Below are 9484 nucleotides of genomic sequence, written 5' to 3'. Positions count from 1 at the left end.
TAATTTTATTAAGTTGCCACATCATTCCACTGACAAATAGAATGATAAATAGGAAGCTACATGAAATAAAATATCAAAGGGCAAAAAGCCACAAAGCATACAGGGAGTATACACAGTAGCCTAAACCTCAAAAAGCAAAAACAACAACCTCATCAGCCCTTAAGTGGATGCTAGCCACTCCAAAAAGCCTATAAGCGAAGAGGACCCTTCTCTAATATACACCCTAGCCCAACTCCACAAGTTACAACCAAAAGAATTTTTGAGTTTCTGTATAGCTAAGGACCCTCCCCTAAAAGCTAATCTATTCCTTTCCTTCCAAACCGTTCAAAAAATATCCAACGGAATGGAATTCCAGATCTTTTTCCTTCTTTTCCCCACAAAAGGGCCCCTCCAACTAATTAACACCTCTTTAACTGTTTCTGAGAACACCCACTGAATACCAACAAGGCAAGGATGATCTCCCAGAGGACTTTGACCACTATACCGTGTAAAAGAATATGATTTACAGTTTCTTCTTCACAACCACATAAAAAACAAGGATTAGGGAGCTGCCACCCCCGTTTTTGAAGCCTATCTAGGGTAAGAATCTTCCCCCACGTGGCCTCCCAAGCAAAAAAGGCAACTTTGGTTGGGACTTTATCCACCCAAATACACTTTTTCGGGAAGACAAAATTGTTGGGAGCAATCAACAAGTTATAAGCTTCCTTAACCCCAAAATTTCCATTTGCCCCACCCTTCCAAACAATTGAATCCTCCTCTGAAGATATCCTGTAGTCCTTCGGCATAGTAAGCAAATCTCCTATCAAATCCAGCTCCCAATCATTAAAGCCTTTAGAAAATCTTAGATTCCAACCTCCCTGACCAAAATTCGAGTCCTACACTTCATTTACCGTTGCATTCCTATGGACCGCCAAGGCGAATAACCGGGGAAAGTTTTGGGACAATGCTGCGTTGCCACACTAACAATCAGTCCAGAAATTGACTTTAGTCCCTTTACCCACTTTAAACTCTATATTATCCCAACGCTAGTTTGCCTCCTTCAAGATCTCCTTCCAAACCCCCACTCCAAACGTCCCACTAGCCTCATTTGTCCTCTACCCAAAACCCTCTTGGCCATACTTCACCAAAATCCCCTTTGTCCAAAGATTGTCCTTTTCGTGGGCAAATCTCCATATCCATTTGCCGAGCAAGGCCTTATTCAAAAGATCAAGCTTCCTTATGCCTAGACCACCCTTCTCTTTTTGAGCACACACCACTTCCCAATTGATTAAGTGGACTTCCCTTTCCAAATTTCTCCCTCCCCAAAGGAAGTCTCTTTGTAATTTTTCTAGCCTTCTTGCAACAATCTTGGGCATTCGAAAGAGGGACAGTTGGTAAAGAGGCATGCTGGCCATTGTGCTCTTAATGAGGGTGATTATCCCTCCTTTGGAAATATATTGTCTTTTCCAAAGAGCTAATCTTTTCCTCATTCTCTCTTCCACCCCATCCCACATAGAAGGATAAAATAAAAATAAAAATAAATGGGAAGCTACATGAGCTTTGGTGCTTTCCAAACTCTAATACAATTTCAACTTGTAAGAAAGTTGGGCTACCAAAAATAGATAATGGAAAAAAAAAAAATTAAAAAGTTATAGGTGTATAAAAGTGAATTGTTAACCAAACCATTTATTTTAATTATTCCTTTTATTTATAGGCAATCAAAATGAATTGAATTGTGCCTAAGAAAAAAAAATGTGGGGTTCACTAAATAAAGTGTGTACTAAGAGCACCAAAAAGCTAGAAGAGGGTAAAAAGACCAAAAGCTAAAGCTGACAATGTCTGCTGAAAAGCTATGAAAAAGAGGAAAGATAGATTGAAAATCCCCTAAGCATTAATAGCGCTCTAAAATAAAACTTTCAAAAAGGCCTTTCATAAATTAGATAGGATGGTCCATGTCATAAAAAAAATTCTTTGGTTGCTTTCTTGCCAAATGTTTGAATAAAAGCATATTGGAATGGTTTCCCACATTTCTTTATGCTTCTTGCCGACAAAATTCTCATCTAAACAAGTAACATTTTTACCCAACAGGAAAGATCAAAAAGGGAGAAAAAAAAGGTTCCACAAGCTTTGGGCTTTACTATAATGGATTAAAATGGGATTGACTGATTTTTCATTAAGCTTGCTCAAGCAAAAATAGTATAGCCCAACGACCCCACCCCTCGGAAGTTGGTCAGTTGTATGAATTATCTTCCATATCACCTCCTAAGCAGAGGATCCCACTTTTAAAGGAGCATTTGAAGTCACACTTCCTTAACAAAAAAAGAGGCTATAGTCAACAACTTCAAGGACCTATAGAAGAGTTTTACAGAGACTTTCATGTTATTGATGCAACCTTACACCAAACAATTTTCAAAACTACTATCCATCTCCATTGATTATATAGAATTCTTTCCAATTCTTAATTTTGAAAGCTCCTCAAAAATAAGGATTTGGATGATCCTTACCACTGTGCTTATTGCAAACATTAGCTACTCAAGCTGCCTTGGTTGAAATAATATTGAATAAAGAGGTAAGTGAATATTACCACACTAAAAATCCAGCCAAAATTTTGTTCTGAGACCATCACCCCATAGACAAACTTGTTAAATATAGAAACACTTCCAACCTTAATGCGTTGCTTTCCACAAATTAATCTCATATCCCTATTGGGAAGTGGGAACAACATCCTCTCTTCCCAAATTTATCTAAAATAGCCCCTTTGTATAATGTATCCCTCACTACCATTCCGTTATTTATTTTTTGGACGGTTTGGAAGGAAAGGAATAGATTAGCATTTAGAGGGGGGGGGGGGGGGGAGGGGGTAGTTAGCTATACAGAAAGTTAAGAATTCTTTTGTTTGTAATGTGTGGGGGTGGGCAAAACTGTATAATGGTGCGGAGCCTCGCTCCCTTATAGGTTTCTTGGAGTGGATAGCCTCCAGTTAAGGGTCGGTGGGTTTGTTGTTCCTTTTGTTTTTGTTGTGAGGCCCTCGTCGCCTCGTATACTCCCTGTATGCTATGCGGCGTTTTGCCTTTTGCTATTATATGTGTTTACTTATCAAAAAAAAAAAAAATCCCTCACTACCATTAAACTCCATAACCATGTATCCAGAAAAGCCTTATTTAGAATGGAAAGGTTTCGAAAACCTAAGCCATTCTTCATTTTCTCTTGAACAAATAAATTACAAATTTACGAGATGCAACTTCTCACAAATCCCAAATTATTTCTGGAAAACTAGCTGCTTGGATACCTGATTTGTGACCATTGTGCACATGCAATAACAATAAAATGTTTATTTTGATGAGGGACCAATAATATAATTTTTTATATTGTGGGAATGTAAAATCTACCTTTTCAAATGAAGATAGCATTTGAGTCATTGTGGTGATCAGTGTAAAATAAAAATTGTGGCTTTGGTGAAATGAAGGACAAGGGCTGAGGACAGGGTGATGGGTTGTCTAGAGGTTGAAGAAAAGACCATTATTTCACACACTAGGAAGGACGTTTTTGGAAAGGAGGTTGGGGAATCAGGAACACGGTGAGTTAGGGTGAGGGTAGGGTTAGAAGCCTATGCATGGTGCTCCACAGATTTTGTTTCCATGAAAAATATGGGGATGTAGAACCTGAGCCCAGTGCAGCTTCCATGTAGGGTCTATCATCCTCTTAGTAGTTCAAACTTCACTTCTTCATCCTTTTTGGGGGCACACATGCCCATTAAATGGTGGAGGTGGGCCCAAGGTGGTTGTGTGTAAGGTTTTAAAGTAAATGAAGAGGTTAGGTCTGAAAGTCTTAATAAGGAGGGCTATTCTTTTGGTATGCTTTTAAGAAATGTGGTCTGGGCTTTTCTAGGTGGACAAGAGACTTAGGTGAGTTAGTCAAGTTCTAGTGGTGGTGCTGAGGAGGTGGAGTTTGATTTGATTGTTGAGGGCTTCAATGTTATAGGAATGAGACTTATCAGAAAAAAAAAAATGTTATAGGAATGAGTTTTAGGGGCCTCTAACATTAACCTTTTTGGTGATGGATTCCATGGTGAAGGGGTTTCTCTCACCAAAAGGCACAATCTCTCATTGCATTCTTATCTCATACTTTGATGGAATGAGGAGTTGGTCTTCTTCTTCCTCTCCAATTTTAGTCTATTCTGGGGTCCTAGATAAGAATTGGAATCTGTGGACGAGAAAGAATGGAGGAAAGGCCGTGGAAGATGATCAGGAAGGGTAGCAATTATTAGTTTTTACGCAATTTTCAATAGTAATGGTTTGTGGATTAAGTTTTGGCAAGATTTTTGGTATTTCAGGGGGCCCTCTGAAGGTCCATTTCCTGATTTATTTTTTTTTTTTGATAAGTAAGGATATGCATTAAAAAGGCAAAACGCCGCAAAGCATACAGGAAGTATACAAGGCAACATAAGCCTCAAAAAACAAAGACAAAAGGATTACCTCCCTCTAAGTGGAAGCTATCCACTCTAAAAAGCCTATAAGGGAGAACGCCTCCTCTCCTACATACAATTTGGCCCAACTCCATAAATTACAAACAAAAAAATTCTTTAACTTTTGAATATTCAATATCCCCCCCCTAAAAGCTAATCTATTCCTCTCCTTCCACACCGTCCAAAAAATACACAACGGAATGGCAGCCCATATCTTTTTCCTTTTCTTTCCCACAAACGGACCCCTCCAACTAGCTAAAACCTCCTTTACAGTTTCTGGGAAAACCCAATTCACATCAACTAAACCAAAAATAATCTCCCATAATGCTCTAACCACTGTACAATGTATAAGGATATGATTTACACTTTCTTCCTCACTACCACACAAAAAGCAACGGTTTGGCAGTTGAAATCCTCTTCTTTGGAGCCTATCCAATGTTAGCACCTTCTCCCATGTCGCCTCCCAGGCAAAAAAACAAACCTTAGTTGGCACCCTTGCCACCCAAATACTTCTTGCAGGAAAACCTATATCATCAGACTTCGCCAACAAACTATAAGCTTCCTTTACCCTGAACTGAACACTCTTTCCTTTCCTCCACATAACTGAGTCTTCCTCCAAGGAGGGTTTGAAACCCCTCAAAGAGTGGAGAAAGTCCCCCACCAACTCCAACTCCCAATCATTGAAATCCCTCACAAAGTGAAAGTTCCAATTTCCTTGACCCAATTCCTGATCCCACATTTCCTCAACCGTTGAGTTCCTTTGCGCAGCCATACCAAAGAGATGAGGGAAACACTGAGACAATGGAGCTTCTGAACACCACACATCTGTCCAAAATCTGATCCTGTTGCCTTTCCCTACTCGGAATGTCATGTTATCCCAACACCACTCTGATTCTTTCCAAATCTCCTTCCAAACCCCTACTCCAACCGCCCCATTTGCCGTTTTGGGCCTCCAATCAAGCCCCTCCTGCCCATACTTCACCTTGATCACTTGTCTCCACAAATTATCTTTGTCACAAGCATACCTCCATATCCACTTGCCAAGCAAAGCTTTGTTCAACAGAGCTAGCTTTCTAAGACCTAGCCCACCTTTATCCTTGTCTGTACAAACCACCCCCCATTTGACCAGATGAGCTTTTCCCTCCATATGTCCCCCTCCCCACAAAAAATCCCTTTGTAGTTTCTCAATCCTTCTAACCACTATCTTAGGCATTCTGAACAGGGACATTTGGTAGATTGGCATGCTAGCCAGAGTACTTTTTATTAAGGTGACTCTTCCACCTTTAGAAATATATTGTCGTTTCCAAAGAGCTAGTCGCCTCCTAACTCTCTCCTCCACCCCATCCCATATATAAGGCGCTCTGTTTGGAGCCCCTAGAGGGAGACCCAAGTACTGAGATGGTAAAGCCCCCACCCTGCAACCAAGCTCAACCGCCAACTCCTCCATCTCCATCACCTCTCCAACTGGAATGATTTCGCTCTTGGCTAAATTAATCCTTAGCCCTGAAGCCGCCTCAAACCAGAATAAAATCCAACTTAAGTGAGTGAGGTGATCCTTTCTAGCCTCACAAAATATAATTGTGTCATCAGCAAAAAACAAGTGAGAAAAGGCTTAGGTATAAGATAATTGAACATAGTTTGCTGAAACCTGAGGTTTAGAAGGAATTTTCGGGACTGGTAATTGACATTAGTGGATTCCTAGCTGCAGGTGTTGTGCTCATTTTCTGTTTTTAATGATTTGGCATATACACTGATTTGGAAGATTGATAGAAAAGGCTTGTTAAAAAGTGACTTGGGAAGAAAGTTCTTACTATTGATAATCCAATGAAGAGAAGATGGAAGCTTGTTATTTTGCTTTGCAAGTGACTCTAACCATGCCATCATATCCTCGTTCATTATATATGGGTTACTGAGTGTGGCCTTTGGTGTTCTATCTATTTGGTGTTTCTTGGGTTCTCTCACATTCAATTAGAGATATTTTTATTAGCTTGCAAGGAGCTTCTTTAGTGCAATGTCTAAGATGGTTTGGAGGCTGATTTCTTTATGTCTATTTTTCTAGAAAGAGCTCAACAAGAGAACATTTGAAGGGGTGGGACAACCTAATATGGAAGAAATATGTGTTCGTTTTTGTGGTCTATGGGGGCTTGATTCATCTTATCCTCCCTTTTTGAATTTTGTTAATAGTATGACATGTTTAGCTAGGTGTTGGTGTTAGCTGTATTTTTATTTATTTTTATTTTATGTTTTTGTTTGCATTTCCCTGCGTGAGGCTTGTATGCTTTGTGAGTACAAGGGTATGCCCCATTTTCTTGCTAGGCGCTTTTATTAATGCATTTGTCTTACTTGCCTATCAACAAAAATAATAATAGTAGTACTAACGACAAAAACTTCAGTCATTTGTGACAAGATGGTAAATGTTGAAAGAAGATTGTATTGTCTGCAGATTGATATGTTTAACAAATGGACTGTTATATATTTGTGAGATATATGTAAAAGAATCCCTGTTTGAGATGAGGATATTGTCTTGGATAAAGCAAAATTTCAGATTCTTATTAAGGAGGTTTTAGACAAGGTGGTTTCGGCAGACCAAAATGCTTTTGTGAAGGGAAGACAGATTTTAGATGCCTCGCTCATAGCCAATGAGGTGATTGACTTTTGGCTTAAACGTAAAGAGAAAGGGCTGATTTGTAAATTGAATATTGAAAAAGCCTATGACAGCATTAATTGGAAATTCCTCATGAAGGTCATGCACAAGATGGGTTTTGGGGTTCGGTGGATGGAGTGGATATGGTGGTGTATTTCAACTGCAAGTTTTTCTATTCTGGTTAATGGGGTGCCAGCAGGTTATTTTTCCAATTTCAGGGGGTTACGCCAAGGAGATCCACTCCCCTCCTACCTCTTTGTGTTGGGTATGGAAGTGCTAAGTGCGCTTTTAAGAAGGGCTGTTGATGGGGGTTTCATTTCCAGCTGTAGGCTTCGAGGGAGGGGGGGAATGGAGATGAATGTAACCCACTTATTATTTGTTGATGACACTATTATCTTTTGTGAAGCAAGGCAAGATCACCTTACCTATCTAAGCTGGATTTTGGCGTGGTTTGAGGCAGCCTTTGGTCTTAAAATAAACCTAGCTAAGAGTGAAGTAATTCCGGTTGGGGAGGTTGAAGACATTGACGAGTTGGCTGTGGAGATAGGGTGTAAAGTGGGGGCCCTTCCTTCTGTTTATTTGGGGTTGCCTGTGGGAGCCAATCACAAGACCACGGCTATGTGGGACGGGGTTGAAGTAAGAATGAGAAGAAGGCTAGCCCCTTTGGAAAAGACAATATTTGTCAAAGGGCGGGAGGATTACCCTCATTAAAAGCACTCTGGCCAGTATACCTATTTACCAATTCTCTCTTTCGTATGCCCAAGCTAGTTGCAAAAAGGCTTGAAAAATTACAAAGGGATTTTCTTTGGGGAGGGGGAAGCCTGGAAAGAAAAATCCATTTAATCAATTGGGAGGTGGTGTGCACCCAAAAACAGAGAGGAGGTCTAGGTATTCGGAAAATTGATCTCTTGAATAAGGCCTTGTTGGGCAAATGGATTTGGAGATTCGCCTTTGAGAAAGAGATCCTTTGGAGGAAGGTGATAGGGGTGAAGTATGGCCATGTGGGTTTTGGTTGGAGAACAAAGGAGGCTCGCAGAACTTTTGGGGTGGGGGTTTGGAAGGATATCTTGAAGGAGTCGTATTGATGTTGGGATAATATAGAGTTCAAAGTGGGAAAGGGGACCAAGGTTAACTTTTGGACTGACCAATGGTGTGGCAATGAGGCGTTGTCCCAAACTTTTCCCCAGTTGTTTGCTTTGGCGGCCCAAAGGAATGCCTCGGTAAATGAGATGTGGGATTCTAGCCTTGGTCAAGGAGGTTGGAACATAAGACTCTCTAAAAACTCTAATGATTGGGAGCTGGACGCTTTAGGAGAGTTGTTTCATATGCTGAGGGAGTTGAGGATTTCTCCTGAAGAGGACTCAGTGATATGGAAAGGAGGGGGACACGACCTTTTTCGGATTAGAGATGCTTACAAGCTGTTGACAGACCCTAATGTCATTACCTTCCCGAAAAAGAGCATTTGGGTGGACAAGGTCCCAACCAAAGTTGTTTTTTTTTGCTTGGGAGGCTACTTGGGAGAAGGTTCTAACTTTGGATAGACTTCAAAGACAGGGCTGACATCTTCCAAATCGGTGTTTTTTGTATGGTTGTAAAGAGGAAAATGTAAATTATATTCTTTTACACTGTATAGTTGTAAGGGTTCTCTGGGAGATTGTCTTGGCCTTGTTTGGGGCTAATTGGGTGTTCCCAGAGACAATCAAAGAGATGTTAGTTAGTTGGAAGGGCCCTTTTGTGGGGAAAAAGAGGAAAATGATTTGGACTTCCATTCCGTTGTGTATTTTTTGGACGGTCTGGAAGGAGAGAAATAGGTTAGCTTTCAGGGGAGACTCTCTAGCTATTCAGAAGTTAAAAAATTCTTTTGTTTGTAATTTGTGGAGTTTGGCTAGGGTGTATATGGGAGAGGAGTCCTCTTCACTTTTAGGTTTTTTGGAATGGCTTGCCGTTCCTTAAGGGGTGGTGAGTGTTTGTTCTTTTGTTTTTGCTTAGGCTACTATTTATACTTCCTGTATGTTTTGTGGCTTTTTGCCTCTTAATATATTTGCGCTCACTTATCTAAAAAAAAAATTCAGATTCTTATTGAATGAATTGAGGTTCTACTGGGAATGCAGTATATGATAAATCATCCTGAGATTTGGATGTCAAATGTTCCATTCCCTAACCCTTCGGTTTTAAAAAAAAAAAAAAACTGGATAATGGAAAATATACAGGGATTCCAGAGACAGGCACTAGTTATACAAATGTCTATGATGAAGAGTTTTTAAAAATTTATTTACTTGCAGATAACTTTTTTTGCCTATTGAGAATTGAACTTGGAGCCTCCCATATGCCTCCCATATGCCTAGCCCAATCTATCCACTTGAACATGGAGACTCAAGGGTTTAAGAAATATTGTT

This window comes from Vitis riparia, chromosome 8, assembly GCF_004353265.1.
Source record: "Vitis riparia cultivar Riparia Gloire de Montpellier isolate 1030 chromosome 8, EGFV_Vit.rip_1.0, whole genome shotgun sequence".
Classification (NCBI taxonomy): Eukaryota; Viridiplantae; Streptophyta; class Magnoliopsida; order Vitales; family Vitaceae; genus Vitis; species Vitis riparia.
This window is presented reverse-complemented; position numbering follows the sequence as displayed.